This window comes from Psammomys obesus, unplaced genomic scaffold, assembly GCF_907164565.1.
Source record: "Psammomys obesus unplaced genomic scaffold, mPsaObe1.curated_primary_1811, whole genome shotgun sequence".
NCBI lineage: Eukaryota > Metazoa > Chordata > Mammalia > Rodentia > Muridae > Psammomys > Psammomys obesus.
The window spans coordinates 13,492,951-13,504,884 of record NW_026592548.1 but is presented as its reverse complement, the minus strand read 5'-3'; positions in this window follow the sequence as shown (position 1 = coordinate 13,504,884).

The following is an 11,934-nucleotide window of genomic DNA, read 5'->3' as shown; positions in this document are numbered from 1 at the left end:
AAAGAAAGAAAGAAAGAAAGAAAGAAAGAAAGAAAGAAAGAAAGAAACTAATCTGAAAGACCATAAAGAGAGACAAAGCATCGTGGTGCCGGGAGGTAGCAGGCATATTAGATGCCCAGAGCCAGTTTTGTTTTGATACTGATGGTTGTTTTCTGATTGCTTAAGAAGTTTTGGTCTCACGATCCTTAATGTCTTTGGGCTCAACCTTGGTGACACTGAATGTTTGAACTCACTATAGATCAGATGTTTAAGACTATTCTCCAATAAGTTCTATCTTACTAATATTTTTGCAAGCTAGAACTGCCTCCAGTTTCAACCTTTACAATTCCTTACAATTTAACTGAAGTTCTTTAAGCCAACATGGGCAACCTTTGGGTTTACAGGTTTCATGAAAACTTATACTCAGATCTTGACCTCTGACAAACCCAGAAAGTCTTTATTTTCTTCACACCTAATATGATAGTTTTTGTCCTATTTCTCTGGGTTCTACAGGATATGAGAAAGACATCAATTATATTTTCTTTATATATAAATATAAATTTATATATTTATGTATATATAAATAATATATACATAAACAATATATAAATAATATATAAATACATATATATATATATATAAAATAATTGGTTGACATGTTTTTCTCTTTTGTCAATACAATCCTTTCAGTCTTAAGCATGTCCTCTCTCTGGTGCCTGCTGCATTTGATCACCTTGTTGCTCTTTCAGCTCCCCACAGAGAACCAGGGGAGTGCCACAAAGAACATTTTATTTGTTTCAACTCAGCTGAGTTCTTAAGGCTCACCTTCCAGTTGGGCAGACATTATAGCAAACTGAAAAGCAAAAAGTATAACTTTGAACAGCCCTCTCAGAGGAGTAACAAGCTTTAGGAGGTGGGATGATTTATTGGCACCTTGATTCTCTGTGTGTTGAAGATTAGTAATTAATTGATGTGCCATTGGTGTGATCCTTCTCAACATGTACACAGCCTCCCTTCTCCAGCCCTTGCCATTCTTCTCAATGCTGACTCACCTTCAGGGGGTCATTCACACTGAGATGGCTCCCTTTACTCAGATATCAAAGAAGTAGCCACTGGTGTAGCTGTGTCCCTGTTGATTAAAATGGATTTGTGGATACCATAATAAGGGAACACAGATTCTGTAGGTTTCTTAGCTTATAATAGGGGAACTTCATGCTCTGTAGTAACCATCAGAGCAGATGAAGGAAAGAAAATCTTATCAGAAAGGACAGTAAACAGACAAGTTTTTCAATCCAATGTCTCAGAAAGTGCACACATTTTGTATATATTCTGACAACAATGCAGATATGAAAAAGTGTTTTCAAGCCCTCCAGATATTTCGACTATAATGATCTGTTTCAAGATCTTTACCAGCCATGAAGTGATGAGTAGGAAGAATGAGGGGCCTAGAGCAAGGCACAGAACTATTGTGAGTTCTTGAAAGGGTTTTATTAAATGACTCATGAAGACCAGGAATGAAATTACAGCGGTTACTATAAGCTCATTTTAATTAAAGTGAAAATTGTATGTTTTGGGGATATGTGACTATATTCTGAATATGTCATGATAGAGTGTGGATAAAGTTAAACACTTTAGAACTAAGGCCCGATGGGAGCAAGAGTGCTTCAGGGAGTCATCAATGGTCTGGATTAGTGTACTCCAGCTGTGACCTTAATGGAGTCTGCATTAGGTTTTTCATACTCAAAATGAAGAAGGTTGCTGTAGGTGACTCCTAAATGACACTGCAGTAGTCAATGTATTACAGAAGGCTGAAGAACAGGGAGGTTAAGCTATGTCTCAATGCCACTCCATGTCACACCCTGACCAAGCCTATGCCTTTACCAGCTGCCCCTGATCTGAATCTGGATTATTGCTTCTCCTTTTAGACCCCTGGCATTGGACAGCACAAGATGAGGTAATCAGAGGTTACCTCAGATTATCAGAGCTGCTTGAGAGCACACTGAAACCTGTCCGGAAAAAAAGGTTGTTCTTTAAAATGTGCATAACTTAATTCCTAAAATGCACACAGTGAAAAGACTTGGGATAGATCAAGTCAAGGATCTTGAGGTGGAATGATTAACCTGGTTGCCTTGGTGGTCCCATTTGACTGCAAACCCCTTATCAGTGTAGATGGTTAGTAAGCCAGAAGATGCCTAAGTCAATGAGAGGTTTGAAGACACTGCTGGCTTGGAAGCTGTAAAGAAGAACTAGGGCTAAAGAGTGAAAGCTGCCTGTAGAAGTTGAAAAAGAAGAGTGAATGCTGCTTTGAAACTCCCAAAAGTACCAGCCTTGCCAACACAATGGAGTAGAGCAGAAAAATCCATTTCAGACTTCTGTAATACCAAACTATGTAATAGTAATTTTGTGTAGTCACCATCTTTGTTGAAATGTCTTCAGCAGTAACAGGAAATTAGCATGCCCCACCATGCCATTACCTCATCATTTGACAATGACATAGATGTGAAATAAAATGACTATATCATCAGAACTCATCTTTAGCTTTAATTCACTACAGCAAGAGAATCAGGGCTGCAAAGCACTAAACTTCCCAATGTGTAGCTATGATTTGGCTTCATTTACTTATTATGCTATATTTCATAACTTCCTAGCAATAATGTCATGTTTCAGAGTAAATTCCAAAGTAATAGTTTTTAATTAAAAAATTACCTTGTGAGTGTCTGTGTCTGTGTGTCTTTGCACGTGAGTGCAGGTATCTTTGGAAACAAGAGTCAGAGGCCCCTCACAAGCTGGAGTTTAAGCATGTGTGAGGCATTTAATGTAGGTGCTGGAAACAAACTCCCAGGTTCCTGGAAAAGCAGTGCTCTTAGATACTTAATCTAAGTATCTAAGATTCTGGACCCCAAAGCCAGAAATTTGATCACATTGTACTCTAGCTTAAAAATTTCCATACTCTCCTATTGCCCTCTAGAGAAGGGTAAATATCTTAGCACAGTCTACCAGAGTCAGTGATTTGTTCTTGATCGCGCCTTTATCTATGTGGCCAACCACATATCATCTGCTACCCACCTAAGTGCTAGACTTTATTCATTGCAAGGACCTAATGGCTGCCACATGCAGTGGCTTCTCAGATTTCCCTGCTCTCATTTCAATGCACTTTCGTTGCAGCTAACATTTTGAGCTCTTACCTTACCTGGCATTTCTTAGTGCTTTCCAGCTATTAAGCCATTGCATTCAATGTAGTAGGTGCTGGTGTTTTCTGTTTATGGATGAGTAAACTGAGGCACGGAGAAGTCAAGTAATTTTACCAAGGTCCTGCTCACAACAAATGGCAGGAGCAGAGACCCTGATGTTGTGTTGGAAGGACAGCAAAGAAGAAAGAGGAAGAAAGAGGCCATGCCAAAATGAGGGCTTTGTGCCAATTGATTACATTCATGGAGGACTTGAAGTTTGATTCTGTAGCATTCTTTCTTAAAAATAAAAACAATTTGTTTTGTATTTTGAGATTATAATATAATTACATCATCCTCCCACCCCAAATCCTCCAGGGTACTCCTCCTTGCCAAAGCACTCTCATTCTTCTAAGCAGTAGGAGGAATATCTTATCTCAGGAAACCAGTTTCTCTGTGTGCATTGAAGTTGCCTGATTGAGAAAGTGAGGGTCCCGCACTTTGTGGTGTGCATGTGCATACATAAAGTAGCTGCCCGGCTATGAATGTCTTCTGCATAGTAGCATTGGAGATCTAGACCTGGAGAATCAAAGCAGAGTTAGAGACTCCCAGAGTGCACCAGGTGAGACACATCATCTGAGAAGTTCTCACAAAATGTAATGTGCAGCTTAATGGGATTGTGATTGTGTACCTTACCGTTCTTGACTAAGGTCCAACATGCTATTTCAGTGGCTTTGGATTTATGGAGTAGAATGTCTGCAAACGTGTACACTTCCTCTTAGAGAAACACTTGTTCTTGCCAAGAGCCTCCGTCATGTGGCTCTCACACCTCAATGATGCATATGGATAAATACGATGCCTACCCAGCTTCAGGTTACTGGGAGGGACAGAAAACTTGTGCACCCCCTGGAGATGCCTGGTGAAGGTTGGTGGCAGCTGCAAGGGGTGAAACTGCTGCCTCGTGGAAAGTCCACTGGAGACCTTACCAACTGCGCTGTTGAGGGGGCGCTGCTGGGCGAAAGACTGATGTGCCCCCAGGAGGATGGAAGGTCAACAGGAACCTCATGTTCTTATGAAGAAAAACAAAATGATGAAGTATGCAGAGGCCTGAGGTTCCCCAACCTCTAAAAGAGGAGGGGGGGTATTATTTCCGGAGTCTATTTGTTTCACTGCTGGAAATAAGGGGAGCAAGATGGAAAGGCTGTTTGTCAAGTCTCAGGCAGAGAAATCACTAATTCTTTTCTTTTTGGGGTCACCGAACTTGGTCTCCTTTTATCAAAAGAAAATTACTTCACAGAGCACTGTCATTATAAAGAGAAATGGATTTAAACAGCACAGAATTTGGAACTAACTCATTTGCTTCTGTTCTTTAATTGATTTTTAAGCTGACGGTTGCTTGCTAGCTATCTGACCAAAAAGTTAGAACTGGCTTCCAGTATAACAATATGAAAATCATTAAATTACATTTTATTTTCAATGAAAATGTACCCACATAGACACAAGCACTCACACACAAGCACACATATACTCACACAACCACACACAAACACATTCACACACAAATGCATGCACTTGCATAATTAACATAAATACTCACATATATACTTACATCCAAATGTGCACACGCACACACACACACACACACACACACAAACAAATGCTTACACACAAACACACACTTGCAAGTAACTCTGTTCCCATAGACCATCTTTATCTTGAAACTAGAGCTCAATCCATCAAGTATGCATTGATTACTTATTGGGTACGAGATGTTCTGATGGATACTGGAGAAAAAGAAATCCATGCTTTGTTCTTTCACGAGCTGACAGTCTCTTCTCTAAGGAAAAAGAAAACATTTACTTCTTTAGCATTCAATATACAAGCATCCATTGTTAGCCTGGTATGAATCAGTACCATTACAGATGGGAATGAGTCCCCTCCCTGTGACTCGAGCATGCATTACAAGGACAAGCCACAAAAAGGGCCATATCAGAAACCATCCCTATGCTACCTTAGTTTTAGACTTTGGACCTTTAGGACTAAGGAAAAATAAATTTATTTTGTTCGGAGCACCCACACAGTGCCTCTTTTATGGTGTGTTTAGAGACCTGGTGAGTATACTATGCCACTCACTGTGCTAAGTGTCAGCCTAAGACACTGAATGCCATGGACACAGTTCCTGCCTTTATGAGGTTTCCAGAGGAGGAAAGTAAAGCATGTCAGTGGCGAATCTGGATAAGGAGTATGGCTTATCTGGGATAGTTCTTCGAGGGAAATTCAAAGATGGCAGCAGCTGGTACTCAGAAATGTCTGCTTAGTCTGGTAGAAGGCCAGAAGGCAGAAGAGAGCTGGTGGATTGGCCTTCTACCGCAGAATAAGCCTGGAGGAGTTGAGCTTGGCTGACAGGGAGAACAGGTAGGAACAGGTTCCTTCACACAGGCTTCCAGAGTGGGCACTTGGCTCTAAAGTTCAAGAGGATTCTAAACAAAGGAAAGAATTTCATTGATGTGTCAGAAGTGAACTTGAGGACTAAACTCTGGGTAGCAGAATCTCCACAGTTCAGAGGAGAAAAGTCCCTCAGGCTCTTTCATTCATGGTGTCCCTTCCCATTGTTTTCCAGAGCTGGGTGAAAGTATGTGAGAAAAAAAATAGTTTGATAGAGAAATGGTTATTTTTATAAGCCCAAGAAGGACCTGTCCCTTAGGCATGCTTAGTAATTGCACTTTCTGCAGCCTGCTAGGAAGAAAGTGACTACATTCTTAGGCATTCATGGTTAGAAGGCCATCAAAAGTCACATCCACACAACCCAAGCAGAGGACTCTAAACAAAAAGTGATGAAAGATGCGCATGACCGCATCGCTCACTTATAAATGCCTTTCTCCGCTCTGTGGGGTATAGAATATTTGCAACTGATAAATGACCTGCTGGAGAATGGGGCTTGTTGTGGGTATGGACATTCAGTAGGTGTTAGCAATTACGCACCTCTGACAGGACTCAAAGCCACACCTCTGGCATGTTTTGCCGACGACTGGAAGTGTTGATGGGAAGGTGATCAATAATGTCGAAGTCTGGGATTTGTTGGCAAGAAGTCATGCACTCAGCGTGGCTGTCATTCTCTACTCAGAGAGGTGCTGGGGGGAGATCAGAGGAGGCTGGGGTTGGAAAGTACGGCTGTAGAAAGAGGTGGGTTGGGAAGGACAAGGGGAAAATCATGTAGGCTGCCAGACACTTGGTAAAGTTTATGCAATTAGTTCCTTATTCTTCCCATGTAGCAGAGCCAACCCAAGTGAAGCACAAGAGCCCCATGTAAGAACAGTCTTACAGCCCCATGAGTTTCACAAGAGTGACTTTCTGGAACTGAATCAGACGTTTCTAAGATTTCCTTCGGTTACTTTGGTTTCTTTTTCTTTTTCTTGTGGACTACATTCCCCTAGTTACTACTTGGCTGTGCTTCCTCCACCACATAGCACATTGGAAGTAGATACATCTCCTTTTAAATGTGAAAACCCTGAACTCTGAAGAGTCCTAGCATATCCCCAATTGTTGAGGATCAACTGCTTATTTTGCTTTCTCACTCCAGGATGCCCAGCTGGCCCTGGGTTGAACTTTCCTCTCCGATCTTCTCCAAGGAGTTTTCTGCCCACACCTCCCACCCACAGGCCTCCCCGGCTATCAGTGGGAACTCTGCAGGGACGATAAGAACAGAGCAAGTTCCAGGGGGCTGTGGGAAAGTCAAGAGGCATGTTTGCCCTCTGACTGCAGAGAATAGTAAATTACCACAGAATATGTTAACTCCATCTGTAATATTTGGCATGCTAATGTAGAAGATGGCTAGAGAGCATGGAATTTTGGAAATGGAATATGCCTTGAATATAAAAATGGAGGACATTGTTAAATAAAGAGAGAAATGGGAAAATTGTTTCAAGGTGGATTTGTCATTTATCAGAGAAATATTTAGACAACTTCTTCGTCTCTCACACCTTTCTCTTATGACCTAGTTTTATTGCCTTCATGTGAAAAATGTTCTTGTTCTTTAAAGCCATAAATTAAGTAGCTTCTTGTAGCTGCTTCCAAATCTGAGGGGGTAAAACCTTGCTCATATACTCCCCACATGTCAGAAACCCCAAAGAAAAATAACCAAGTCAAAGCCTGTCAAACAAAGATTCAGTTTTAGAAACTTTTGTTTTTTTATGTTTGTGGCTTCTTCAGTTACAAATGTGATTAGGTATTTAAAATTAAATTAAGATTAACATGAAATTCTCCCAGTCTTTTCTTTGGGGTTCCAGATTTCCTTTTGCCTTTCTACACCTACACACAGAAAAGAATTGTTGAGCAATTTCAGTTGCCTTTCTCAGGTGCTGAGCTTAAACCTCAGACCATCAGGTCACTCGTAGAGGCTTTTTACTTTAGAAGTAGTTTTATTTTATTTGCACAATATAAATGGTAGCACTTTGCTCTTTTCTTAATGGTAAGATATATTTTTCCTTACTCTTTCTACTTTCAAGAGATTCCCTTCTCACTCCAACATTCCTTAATACCTTTGTTTCAAACATGCCTAAAACATTTTCTTTGAAGCAAGTCTCTTACTTAGCCAAACCAAACGGGTGTGTTACAAAACAGTGTTAAGGCTGAATTTTAAAACCGCCAAGAATGGACAGTATAATTAATTAACTTTTATTCTTAAGCCAGGAAACTTGGAGGGCTAGCTAGACTAAATCATAACTGCTATGCATTGGTTTGGGATAGTCTGGAGAGCACAGCAACTCAGCTGCACTTTCCCCTAATTTCCTTCCTTTGTGTTAGTGATATTTCTACAGCTGGGAGATGGCACCACTAGGGACTTTTCCAGGCGAGGAAGGAGCTTCAGTGTTCATGAGAAACTGGCTCAGCAAAGTTGGTTTGTGGGACTTGAAGGTGAGCTTTAGTTGAAAACTTGGCAGCCTCGGGGTTCCCACTCTGCCTCCCAGATAACTAACTGCATGCCTGTGAATAGCTTTCCTTGAGCTGTAAGTCTCTTTGGTGAGACTCCATTGGAGGATGTTTGGGTAAGGCGGTGATATATTTGTGAACAATGGGTGGGAGCCCCTGGGATGGTTACACACACTCTATTGAACCTCGGGCACACCTGTGTGTCCTTACCTGTAAGGTGGGGGTGATAATAGCCCTCACACCTCAGGGCTGCCATAAGAACATTGATCTGCGTCAACCGTTCACTGTCCTGATTGATAGGGAGAGCTGTAAGCTCTAGTTTTATTTTTCTGACCTTCTTTCAAAGCAATCATTTCTTCAATATGTGGCGAATGCCTACATACAATTTTAGATAGAGTTAGCTTAACATGGTTGCAGGTAAGTCCTTTGCTTGTCACTTAAACTTTGTGGTGATGATCAAATTATATGTAGCAGTGGGATAAATGATACGTGTGATAAATGAATAGTTGAGTAGAATTTCCCTAGGTGGAGAAATAACAAGGGGATAGCAATGGGAAGAATGTTTGGGGTAGAGGAGACGCATATGTGAAACTCTGTGGCATGCGCGATGTGATGGATGTGCAGGGAGTGCGGTGATGTGAGAGTGATGGGTGTGGAGGCAGGGGATTTACAAATACTCAACGCTGTCCAAGGGTTATTCGAATTGTACAGCAAGAATCATGCTCTGCTGAATGCAACCCATTGCTCTGTCCCATTTAGTAATACCTCCCTCACATTCAGTACAATTATCTCATCATCATCCTGTAATGTAGAGTAGCTGGAGAGGGTGAGTTTGAGGACCGGTTTACACTGCTGATGACTGGCACAGCGGAGAATTAACTCGGGCGGTTCTTCTGTACAACTTCATCTTTTGGCATCTTTCTGGACTGCTTTGAAGCAGGAATCTAATCCTCCAGAAAATAGAAATTTACTTATCGATCCTAGGACAATCTTGGTTATGACCTGTTAACACTCAGAATGATTGTTTTAGAGACATCATTTGATGCTTTGGATGGGGAAAGGCTGAGGGTGGACAGGTTGATTAGAAAGGAACAGTGAGCCGGTATATGAGAGATTAAGAGCAGGATAGCCGTTAAGGATGACATGATTAAGGGTGAGTTTGGAGGCATGTTGGTGAGGGGGTAGGAGGGAAAAAGGTAAGACAAGGTGAAGTTTACTTTGGTTTTCAACCTGGGTGTTCAAACACGTGGTTGAGCCATTAATGCTCCAGAATCAGCCATGTGGAAAGGAGTGGGGATTAAATAAGCAAGAGGCAAGTTCTCCTAAATCCAGGAAATATAAAATGCATCATTAGATAAGAATAATTATATGGTTTCTCAGCTTGAACCCCGAAACACCCGCAGAATTTGTAGGATTGAATGATGGAATGGAGGTATTCTACTTAACACTCAAATGGAAAAAAATGTCAACAGGAACACAGAGACCTGGATTGCAAGTGTATTATTTGTCCTCCTCTTAGGATAAAAACGAACCCACCTATAACCTAGCAATGGAAAGAGGCTGGTAAGGCTGGCAAGGCTGGTACACAAAAGAGGAGAGGGTCCTTCAAATAGATTCAGGCCCCACAGGCTGAAGTCACTGTGTGTGAAGCATGTCTCTCACTTCCTCCCTGATACTGTACCAATAACCAACAAGGAAAAGAATATGGAGAACAAACGAAGCAAGGACAACGAGATCTGCTCCTGTTCTTTTCCATAGACTGCCTTCCACACATCCGTAAATCCCTTCGCTCAGGATCCTCTCTCCAGCTGCATCACTATGCTTTTCTCCAATTAAAATTAATCCCTGGAGGCTGATATCAGGATGTTGCATTTGGGTGAAGGGGAAGAATCTCCCAAGAAATGGCGCAAAGCCAGGGCAACCAGGAAACTGTCCTGAGCAGAAAGGAAAGAAAGGCTGTTGACGCAGGAGCAGCCACAAGAAGCCCTCCAAGGTCAGCATGTTCACAATGCTGTCCTTGACAGCCATGAAAAAGTTTTGAAGCATTACAGCCTGCGTGGTCTAGGGATTGGAATATAGGTATATCGTTGGGAAGGTGTGGATCTGCTGTGTTTGAATGCAAAAGGAATCCATGCAGAATGGCAATTCTGTATGGCTAAGCCCATTAGAGCTTCATTTTACTGCTTTCATCTCCTCCGAGTCTATGGGATGCCATTAATGTTACCAGCTGCATGGCTTTCTCTGAGTACCAATGGCAGAGGGAAAAAAAAAAAATCCACCCTCCACAGCTATTGGCTCTCTCGGTTTCCACTTAGCTAGCTATTGTGTTGCCAAGGTAAATGGGAAACAGGCTCCCACAATAACAGCAATTTCCCAAATGCCCTGTTAATTTTCAGTAAACCAAAATAAAATGTGTTATTATTTATTAAGAATATGCACTACATACGGTTTCCAGATGATAAGTATTTCAGTAAGGTACCACACGGAGAACAATTTGAGCTGGCTTGCAAGCTGTAACCTTAAAGTAATGGGTATAGCCCAGGGTCAAAATTGTCACTTTTATTGGGTTAATTCAATGTTCATGGTTTACAGACTATGATATAGGACCAGTGAAAAGTTTTTCCGTCCCCAGGATCAGCTGCATTATACATATAATTTTATGTAAAAGAGTAGCGTCCCACATATCATTATTTATTCATAATGACATTTAGCAAACAACTGCATGGCACAGGATGATAGTGCTGTCTGGGGTATAGAACAGGGGGCACAGATTCCAAACACCGGGTTGGAGACAACTCCTTCAATTATATTAACTTTAGAAGCATAAAGGGAAAATATAATCTCTCAGTTGCAAGACAGCATGTTATTATTTTACAAACAAAGTATGAAAATTTGAAGGATCCCAGGTTTGGAAACCATTTTGTTTTTTAAGAATAGTTCACACATGTGACAAGGACATGGTTATTTGTTTGGCTCCCGAGTCTCACTTTGGATCACAGAAAGCATCAATAGACGGTCTGAGTCTTAAAACTTCCCATCCCTATGACAGTTTAACCTCTGCGGGGCACTCAGGTCCGCAGGCTCCAGGCCTGGCCCACACCAGACCATCTGCCTGGGCTTTGTTTTCTAACGTCTGTGACTTAGGTTTTCATAGCTGCGTCTCTAATGCCCTAACCTAGCGACCCCAGGGCCAGGGAGGCTTCCCCCACAGTCACTGCTCTCTGCTGGTAGCCTTGCTGCTGAGATGTTTGCCCACACCAAGGTCCGGTGCCCTGCAAATAGCTCTGGGCTGTGTCACCACCTCCCACCCTGAGGTGAAGCCTTGATGTCCTCACAGCTTTGGGTCACTGGAGTAGAATTCCTGTTGGATTTGGCTATTTTCTTTAAAGAAGAGGAAGTTGTCTTGCTTAAAAACGTTACACAGACAACAATATGGGCTTATTTAAGAAATCAACCCCCCCCCCCCAGCTCCCTAATTACACCTGCTACATAGTGCTGTGCATTACTAACATTTTGAGGTTTATTCTTTTTTCTTCTGTTTTTTATTGTTTATTTATTTTTTAAATTAATTTATTTTCTTATTAATTACAGTTTATTCACTTTGTATCTCAGCTGTAGCCTTCTCCCTCATCCCCTCCCAACCCCATTCTCCTTCCCTCATTCCCTCCCAATACCATCCTCCCTCCCCATCTCTTCCCATGCCCCTCCCCAATGTTGTTTATTTATTTATACTCTTTACATCCAGACTACAGCCCCTTCGCTCCCGTTCTTTTCATTCTACCCTCCAGCTCTATGTGTGTGCCCACTCAAAACACACACACACACACACACACACACACACACACACACACACACACAC